Source organism: Temnothorax curvispinosus, unplaced genomic scaffold (genome assembly GCF_003070985.1).
Source record: "Temnothorax curvispinosus isolate PA1 unplaced genomic scaffold, ASM307098v1 QBEX01017898.1, whole genome shotgun sequence".
In the NCBI taxonomy this organism is placed as follows: domain Eukaryota; kingdom Metazoa; phylum Arthropoda; class Insecta; order Hymenoptera; family Formicidae; genus Temnothorax; species Temnothorax curvispinosus.
Window position 1 is genome coordinate 2,948 of NW_020227678.1, and position 8,076 is coordinate 11,023.

Genomic DNA, 8,076 nt, shown 5'->3' on the forward strand with positions numbered 1-8,076 from the left:
TTTATAGTTCCTGATACTTTTTAGTAATAGTTTTGATGATTTTACCCAAAAAACAGTCGATCGAAAAAATGATCTGCTAACTTCCCGTAGCAGATTATTTTCTAGCAGATAAAGAACAAAAGAGAGTTCTTCTTGCATACAGTCGAGTTCTATAGTTCCTGATACTTTTTAGCGATAGTTCTGGTAATTTTGCCAAAAAAATTCATTGAAAAAAATCATCATTAAAACTAACGCAAATGACGTTCACGGCAGATCTTCGAAGTCGAATGTCTTCTTAACTAGTGACTGGATCGTTTTCGATCATAGAAATTTCTTTCAGAATTCTTAGAGTTCTACTAAAAAACGGAACTCTTATCAGAACGTCTAAAACTTTTAAAACATTTTTTATGCGGACTTAGTCGAATTTTACGCGTTGCATCCTCGAAGTCGAATATTTTCTTAACTGGCCATTAAGAAGTTAATATATTATGTCTTGCTCAACATTTAGAAATTAAGTTAAAAGTATCAATATCCGGACATGTGTGTACCTATATCTGGAGACCTTTATTATTTATAAGTATAACGCGAATTAAAATCAAAGATAAAAATATATTTTTTTGTAGTTTGAAACTTTAGTTATATGGTATCCAAACGTTTATTTCTATAAATTTATATTTTTTTAAAGGTATTCAGACATAGATACGTGTCCAGGCATTGGTACTTTTACCTAGTCTTAAGTATCCGGGTATTAGTACCTTTATACCTTAATTGGATCTAAAAATTAAATAATTTCCCTCCACACGAACCGAAGTAATTAATAAAATATTTTCTTTTTTTTGTTATATGCAAAATAAAGATAAACTTTATATTCTACAAATTTAGATTTTGTATTGGACATAATGATTAAATGTCTAATACAAAATCTAAATTTGTTCGAATTATTATTAGAGAATTTGATAATTTGTATACGACAATAAAATTAAATCCATATAATTAATTGCATCTTTAAGCTTATCGGTTAAATAAGTTTTGATAAATGATAGCATTTATCTTGTGTTTTTATTAAATCTAGAATTTATTGGTACCTACAGTATATGATGATGAGTAGTTCACAAAAGAGTACTTTTTAATAAAAAGTAGATTACAGCGGATATACTGAATAGTCTGAGCTTGTGAAAATATCGTTTTGTTAATGATACTACGTAAATGTAATTTTCAGAAAAGGCAAAAAACGGCGTCAAGTACACATTTATAATATATACATTAATGATACGCGAGATTCACTTACGTGTACAAGCTAAACGTCTATTGTTTTTTATTTTGTATACATTGAGTATAATTATGTATTTTTATTTTGATATTTAAAGGCGCACATTACGTCATCGGTTGAAGTTCGGCCGAAACAGCCGTTTATTATAAGTTTTAATACGATATTGTAACACGCAATTTGACGTGAAAACGCGTGAGTTTTCGTTACCGCAGAGAGAGAGAGAGAGAGAAAAAAAGAAAAATCTCGAGAATCCCCGTGTACATGGATTTTTACGTAACATTGTAATGACTTAACGCATTTTTATTTTTCGATATTCTCTTTCTATAATTGTAAAGAGTGTACAGAGAATGATGCACGGAAAGAACGGTTTTGCTGAAGTATCAAAAAATTTAGCAAGATACGGATCTGAAAATAATTTTGTTGCATCATCAAAATAATTATGTAAAACAATCAAGCTGATTACTAAAATATCAAAATTTTTACCGCATTATTATCATACTTCAGCGACCTACTATAATTATTTTAATGGTGCAATAAAATTATTTTTAAACAGAAAACCGTTCTTTTCGTATGTGTAAATTAAGGGCGTGCACTTTCATAATGCGTGAATAAGAAACTCTGATGCAAGCCTCTGGCTTTCGTTTGCGCTTCACAAAACCGAATTTTGTACCCGTAGTATCGCAAAATTTAGCTAAATACAGATCTGAAAAAAGGAGGCCAAGACCCGCATTGGGTTGTAGCCCAACTGATGATGATGATGACAGATCTAAAAATAATTTTGTTGGTCCATCAAAATAATTATGTAGAACTTAAACTGATTGCTAAAATGTCAAAATTTTTTACAGAATCATCATATTTCAGCGACTTACTACAATTATTTTAATGGTGTAACAAAATTATTTTCAGATCTGTATATTTAGCTAAATTTTTAGATACTTCAGCAAAACCGTTCTTTCCGTGCACATATTTTTATTGGGGTCTAAATATCGCTAATATATATCACTAATGTAAAATGTACATAAAAGAAGCCAGTTGTTACCATTTGTACACACATTAATCTAATAATTTCCTCGTCTGAACGTAGTTGGAATATTATCGAATCATTAGAGAATTTTAATATCTTGAGTTCGACTGATCGAGATTCAGCGGAAAGGCAAATATATATAATATATGAGAAGCTTGAAGAAGTGCAGGATGTCTCTACTGAGATTACCCGGAAAAGGAACAGACAATATCTGAACATTTTTAATCTTTTAGGGACCTGTGTACATAATTATGTACTAAAAAAAAAAAACTAAAAAACTCAGGGACGTCTTTTAAGACTACCTTACAAATTATAACATTTTACTCCAACGGGATCGATGTGTGGCCCCTAAAGGGTTAAAGAAAGAGAAAGTTGCGACAAATGGATTAACAACGTTAATATTTATTTTAACTGGCTCAGTAGATTAGTGTGATTATGGCATTTAAAATTATCATGTGAACGTTATTTGTTACTTTATATATTCTTCTTCTTCTTATAGTGCCATACGCTTAACGTAGCGTGTAGGCGTTCACATGTTCACTGCGTAATGCGTAGTGTGCCTTCTTCTGCACGTCTAAATAAAGTGGCAGCATCTGAAATGTTGCACCAGTTCCTAATGTTGCGAAGCCATGAATGCTGCTTGCGGCCCGGACCTCTTCTCCCCTCGATCTTTCCGGTGAGAATGGTTTTGAGGAGGTCATATTTGGGTCCCCGTAATATGTGACCTAGGTATGATGTCTTCCTTTGTTTGACTAGATCTAGTAGTTGCCGGTGGGTGTTGGCCCGATGCAATACCTCTTCATTGGATGTGTGTTCTGTCCAGCTTATTCTTAAGAGCCTTCTTAGCGTCCACATTTCAAAGGCTTCTATTCTGTTGAGGGATTTGACCTTGAGTGACCAGGTTTCCACTCCGTATAGCAGCAATGGCCATATGTAGCATCTGATTACTCGTAGTCTGAGGGCCAAGGGCACTTCCTGTCTCAGGAGGTACTTATTAAATCTAGTAAAAGTACTTCTGGCCATTGCCACTCTTATTTTAACTTCTCCATCGCTGTCCCACTTGTCGTTAAGTGTGGTACCTAGATATTTGAATTTGTTTACTCTTTCAATCGGTTGACCGTCTATATAGAGGTTGTCATTTTCGTGGGACTGTCGGCCGACTATCATCAGTTTTGTCTTGCTTATGTTGATGTTGAGTCCATATTCCTTTCCTACCTTGTTGATGGCGTTCAAGGTTGTTTGTAAATCCTGAATATTTTCAGCTAGTATTGCCGTGTCGTCTGCGTATCTGAGATTGTTAATAGGGATGCCATTTACTTTTATTCCTGCTGCTTGTTCTTCGAGTGCGAGCCGAAATATTCTCTCCACATATATGTTAAATAGAAGCGGTGAGAGTATGCATCCTTGACGGACCCCTTTGGCGATTCTTATGCTGTTTGTTTGCGACCCGTTGCTCAATTTAAGTTTAGCTGTTTGGTTCCAGTATAGTCTGTGGATTAGTCGGATTTCCTTCTCGTCAATGCCTATTTCCTGCAGGATCGATAGTAATTGGTCGTGCCGTACGTTATCAAATGCCTTTTGATAATCAATGAAGCATATAAATACATCTTTTCGTTGATCATAGCATTTTTGTACAAGTAGTTGCATACAATATAAAGCTTCCCTTGTGCCTAAACCATTCTTGAAACCGAACTGTGTGTCGCCTGAGTTCTCTTCACATTTACCGTATATCCTCTTGTGAATTATCTTTAGGAATGCTTTAAGTGCATGGCTCATAAGGCTAATAAGTCGATATTCCTCGCATTTTTTCGCGTTGGGTTTCTTTGGTATAGCAACAAAGGTACTGGTTAGCCAATCAGCGGGAATGTTGCCTGTGTCGTAGATCGCATTGAATAGTTGGCAAAGTTTTTTGGTGTTTACTAGTTTAAGCACTTCCGCGTGTATGTTATCCTCTCCTGGTGATTTCCTGTTTCTAAGTGTTGAGAGCGCATAGACCACCTCTGACTCTAGTATTGGTGGACCAGATGCGTCATTAGATATCTCACCTGGAGCCGCCGATCGTATGTCATCGAACAGATCTTGTATATACTCTTCCCACACTCTGCTGATGTCTTGAGGGTCTATTAAAATCTTGTTGTCCTTTGTAATTTTTGTACTGCTTGCTCTCTTAAAGGTATTGGTAATCTCTTTTAATTTCTTGTGAAAATGGAAGTCATCATGTTTCGCATGTAGTTCTTCGGCTTCTCTACATTGATTCACCAACCATGAGTTTTTTGCTTCTCTAATCTTATGACGAATATTCCGGTGTATCCGGTTGTATTTTTGTGTATCTTCCTTAGCATGCCTTCTCTCTTCCATCATGTCGAGAATTTCGGGCGTCATCCACTCCTTCCTGGCTTCTTTCCTTCTGTGTCCCAACACCTCTTCGGCGGCCGTGTGAATATTGCTTTTAATGTTCTGCCATTGTTCTTCTATATCTTCCTCTACATTGTTATTGTTATCGCATTTAATGCGCTTATCAAGTTCGTCCTTCAGCTTTTCGCGTTTTTGTGTGTCGTAAAGAGAGGAAATATCATATGTCTTGTTCCTGTTTCTGTTTGCAGCCAGTTTTCCTCTGAATCTGACTGTTCCTATCAGAGGGTTATGGTCCGACCCTATGTCGGCTCCAGGATACGCAGCCACTCGCTTGATACAGTTTTGATGTCTTTTGTTTATTAACATGTAGTCAATTTGGTTGCGGATTATTTGTTGTTTGTTGTCCTGTGGTGATTTCCATGTGTATAATTTTCGCGGCGGGAGATCGTAGTATGTATTTTTAATGACGAAGTCCTCTTCCGAGCAGAATTGAACAAGCATGTCCCCTCGTTCGTTTCTGTCTCCAAGACCAAAATTTCCCACTACCCCGTCGACCACTCCACGTCCAACCTTGGCATTGAAATCGCCGAGTACTAAATTAATTTCATTCTTCTTGACTGTCTTTATTACCTCTCGCAGTTGTTCGTAAAACTGAGTAGCCTCGTTATCCTCTTTGTCTGCGGTGGGGGCATAGACCTGGATTAGGTTTACATTTACTGGTGCTCCGGCTAGTTGAAGCATTATTATTCTTTCAGAGTAGGCCACAATATTTTTTACATATTTTTTGAGCGAATCCTTTATTAAGAATCCCACTCCGTGACGGTGGTTTACGTCGGTTTTATCGGTGCCCGAGTAGTAAAATGTTGTCCCGTTATAATGGCATGAGCCGCTGTTTGCCCATCTTGTTTCGCTGATTCCCATTATGTCAACTTGTAATCTTTTCATTTCTTTAACTGCATTAGCAAGTTTGCCTGCAGCGTACAGGGTACGCACATTCCAGGTTCCTATCTTGTTCCTTAGCTTTACTATGTCAAGCCGGGAGATTCTTCGCACCTCCTGATGATTTAACACCTGCCCGGGACTGGAGGCCATTCTTTTGGGTTTTCCTGCCATAATAAAGTTTTGAGAACACGTGATTGTCCTGGGGAATGAGTTTCTTCTGTAGTCATCGTAGGTTCCCGTTACTTTCGATGACATTGAGGGATGTCATTTCCTTCATCCTCGATGTTAGAGTTATACCGCTCATACTCGGTCGTCAGAGCCTCGTTTGTAAAAAACAGGGTGCACCAAGTCCATCTTGGACAGAGGGTGAGGTTGACAGTTAGGTAGGAGAGGTTATGATACACTTCACTACTTCTTGCACCCCACTTTATATATTACCTTTTGTAAATCGCGGCAGAAAGGACAAAAGGTTCATGGACACATAGTTGTCTCATGTGTTGGCGCCGAACGACCGACGACACATATAGTTCGCCTAGTTTCGGCGGATTGCACTGATCCCGTTTTGTAGTAAGTCACTGGTAGGCGAGAACCGGTCGTTCCAGTTTTATTCTACAACTGCACGTGATTGTCGAAATCGAGTTTGTTCTGACCATTTTCGTGTTTGCCTTATACCTTACACCGACGGTGTTGGAGGAGAAACGTCGATCATCAGAGGTGTTTCTTCAGGATCCAAACAACGCATTGATGCTCCTGGAACTGAATATGCAACTGGCATCGCCACTCTTCGCGCAGTCACCGATCGCTCTACAACGCAAATTAGGTGAGAAGATGCATTCAAGCGAATGGGTATTTCAACTCCCATTGCTGCGCGGAGTCAACGTGGAGCTGCTTAATCGAAACCTCTGGCAGCAATTCTACGAGAATAATACAGAAATGATAATTACAAGAGCGGTCGGCGCATGTTCCCGTCCGTTCAAATAAACGTAAACGGTTTGGAGAAACGTGAGAATTATTATGTCCTCATGGAGATAGCACCGACCTCCGATCGCCGCCACAAGTACTGTGGATACCAAAACGGGGGCGAGAACAGCAATATATGGGTGGCTGGAGTTTTGCGGGGCCGGCAGAGCCGCAACTGTCCTTCGGCTATTGGATTTATAAGCATCCTGAGAGTCTGGCAACGGGGAGCCACTGGATGGACAATCCGATCAGCTTCAATAAATTGAAGCTCACGAACAACACGTCAACGACCCCAATAATAACGTGGTATTAACATCGATGCACAAATACGTTCCTAGGATCTGGATAGTTCGTTGCTTCGATGCGAAGAACTACGACGAGCTCTTTACTCATTCAACCGCGTTGTTCGCTTTCAAGAAGACGGAATTTATCGCGGTGACGGCATACCAAAACGAGAACATCACGAAGTTAAAGATCAATAACAATCCATTCGCGAAGGGTTTTCGCGAGCTGGGTCAGTCCAGTTCAAGCGAAAGCATTCGATCGATCATCAGGCTCAATCGGATTCCAGTTCCGACGAAAGGGTCTCATTGATCTACGACTCCGAATCGAATCAGCCGAACGACCCTCCCTTAAGGGTTCCAAGCCCATTAAGATTATCTTTTACTTTAGCCGGGGAGTCGAAGTTGGCCGGCCTTGCCACGTGGGAGAAGCGGAAGCGAATCCCGCCACCGTTGCGAGTCGATCCCCGGCGTCGGGCGTGCTTAAAACGCAGTGTCCGTGCACTAATTTTTGAAGATTGCTGATGCAATCAGCGCCGAGTTTGGATTGAATTTTTTGAGTCTGTATTTATTATATCCAACTTGTTCTTGGCCGTTATGTGATCTTGAGGAGGATTAGGTGCCATAACATTTACAAAGAAAAAGAAGGAAGAAGAAGGCTATTGGGGGCCACGGCTACTCGTGGCATGAGTCTCGTGCGTCAAGAGGCGTAATCTTTTCTATACCCGATTACTAGCGCCTACTCTCGAAGAGCCAGCTACGGAGTCACTGGGTATTTCCGCACTAACCGAGTCATCAATCTCGCATCGTGCGTGCAGTGCCCGGACCATCCGAGAACCCTGGCGTGAAAATTCATTCTTAACTTTATATTTACTGCGTGTTGTGGAGCAAACGGATTGACAGCCGAGAGCTTTCCAGATAACCGTGCCCTTCCTTGGCTCCGCAACTCACTAGCGGTACTTGGGCCCGTATCACTACAGGCTCTTAAAGGCGCAGTCAGATCGCCATTGACGCCACTTGGTTACTGCAGAACGCGCTGGCCAGCCGACATCAGATTTTGCGACCGAGCCGTACTGAATCGGGACAGCCCCATTGCAGCGGTTCAGCGAGACCACTGGGAGGTGTGCGCATGACTTGACTGGGAGAGGCTATATATTCGCATCACCAGACCAGTAACTGACTCTGACTCCAGGCCCAAAGAGACTCGTGCAGAGAATCAATGGCTTAAGACAACCTGACTCCTTCGATACAAAACGACAGTGCTC

At 40.1% G+C, this 8,076-nt stretch overlaps 1 pseudogene; it reads left to right on the forward strand.

The window, feature by feature from the left end:
- Positions 1–6,314: 6,314 nt before the first annotated feature.
- LOC112467933 lies at positions 6,315–7,336 on the forward strand (annotated as a pseudogene).
- The last annotated feature ends 740 nt before the right edge of the window (positions 7,337–8,076 follow it).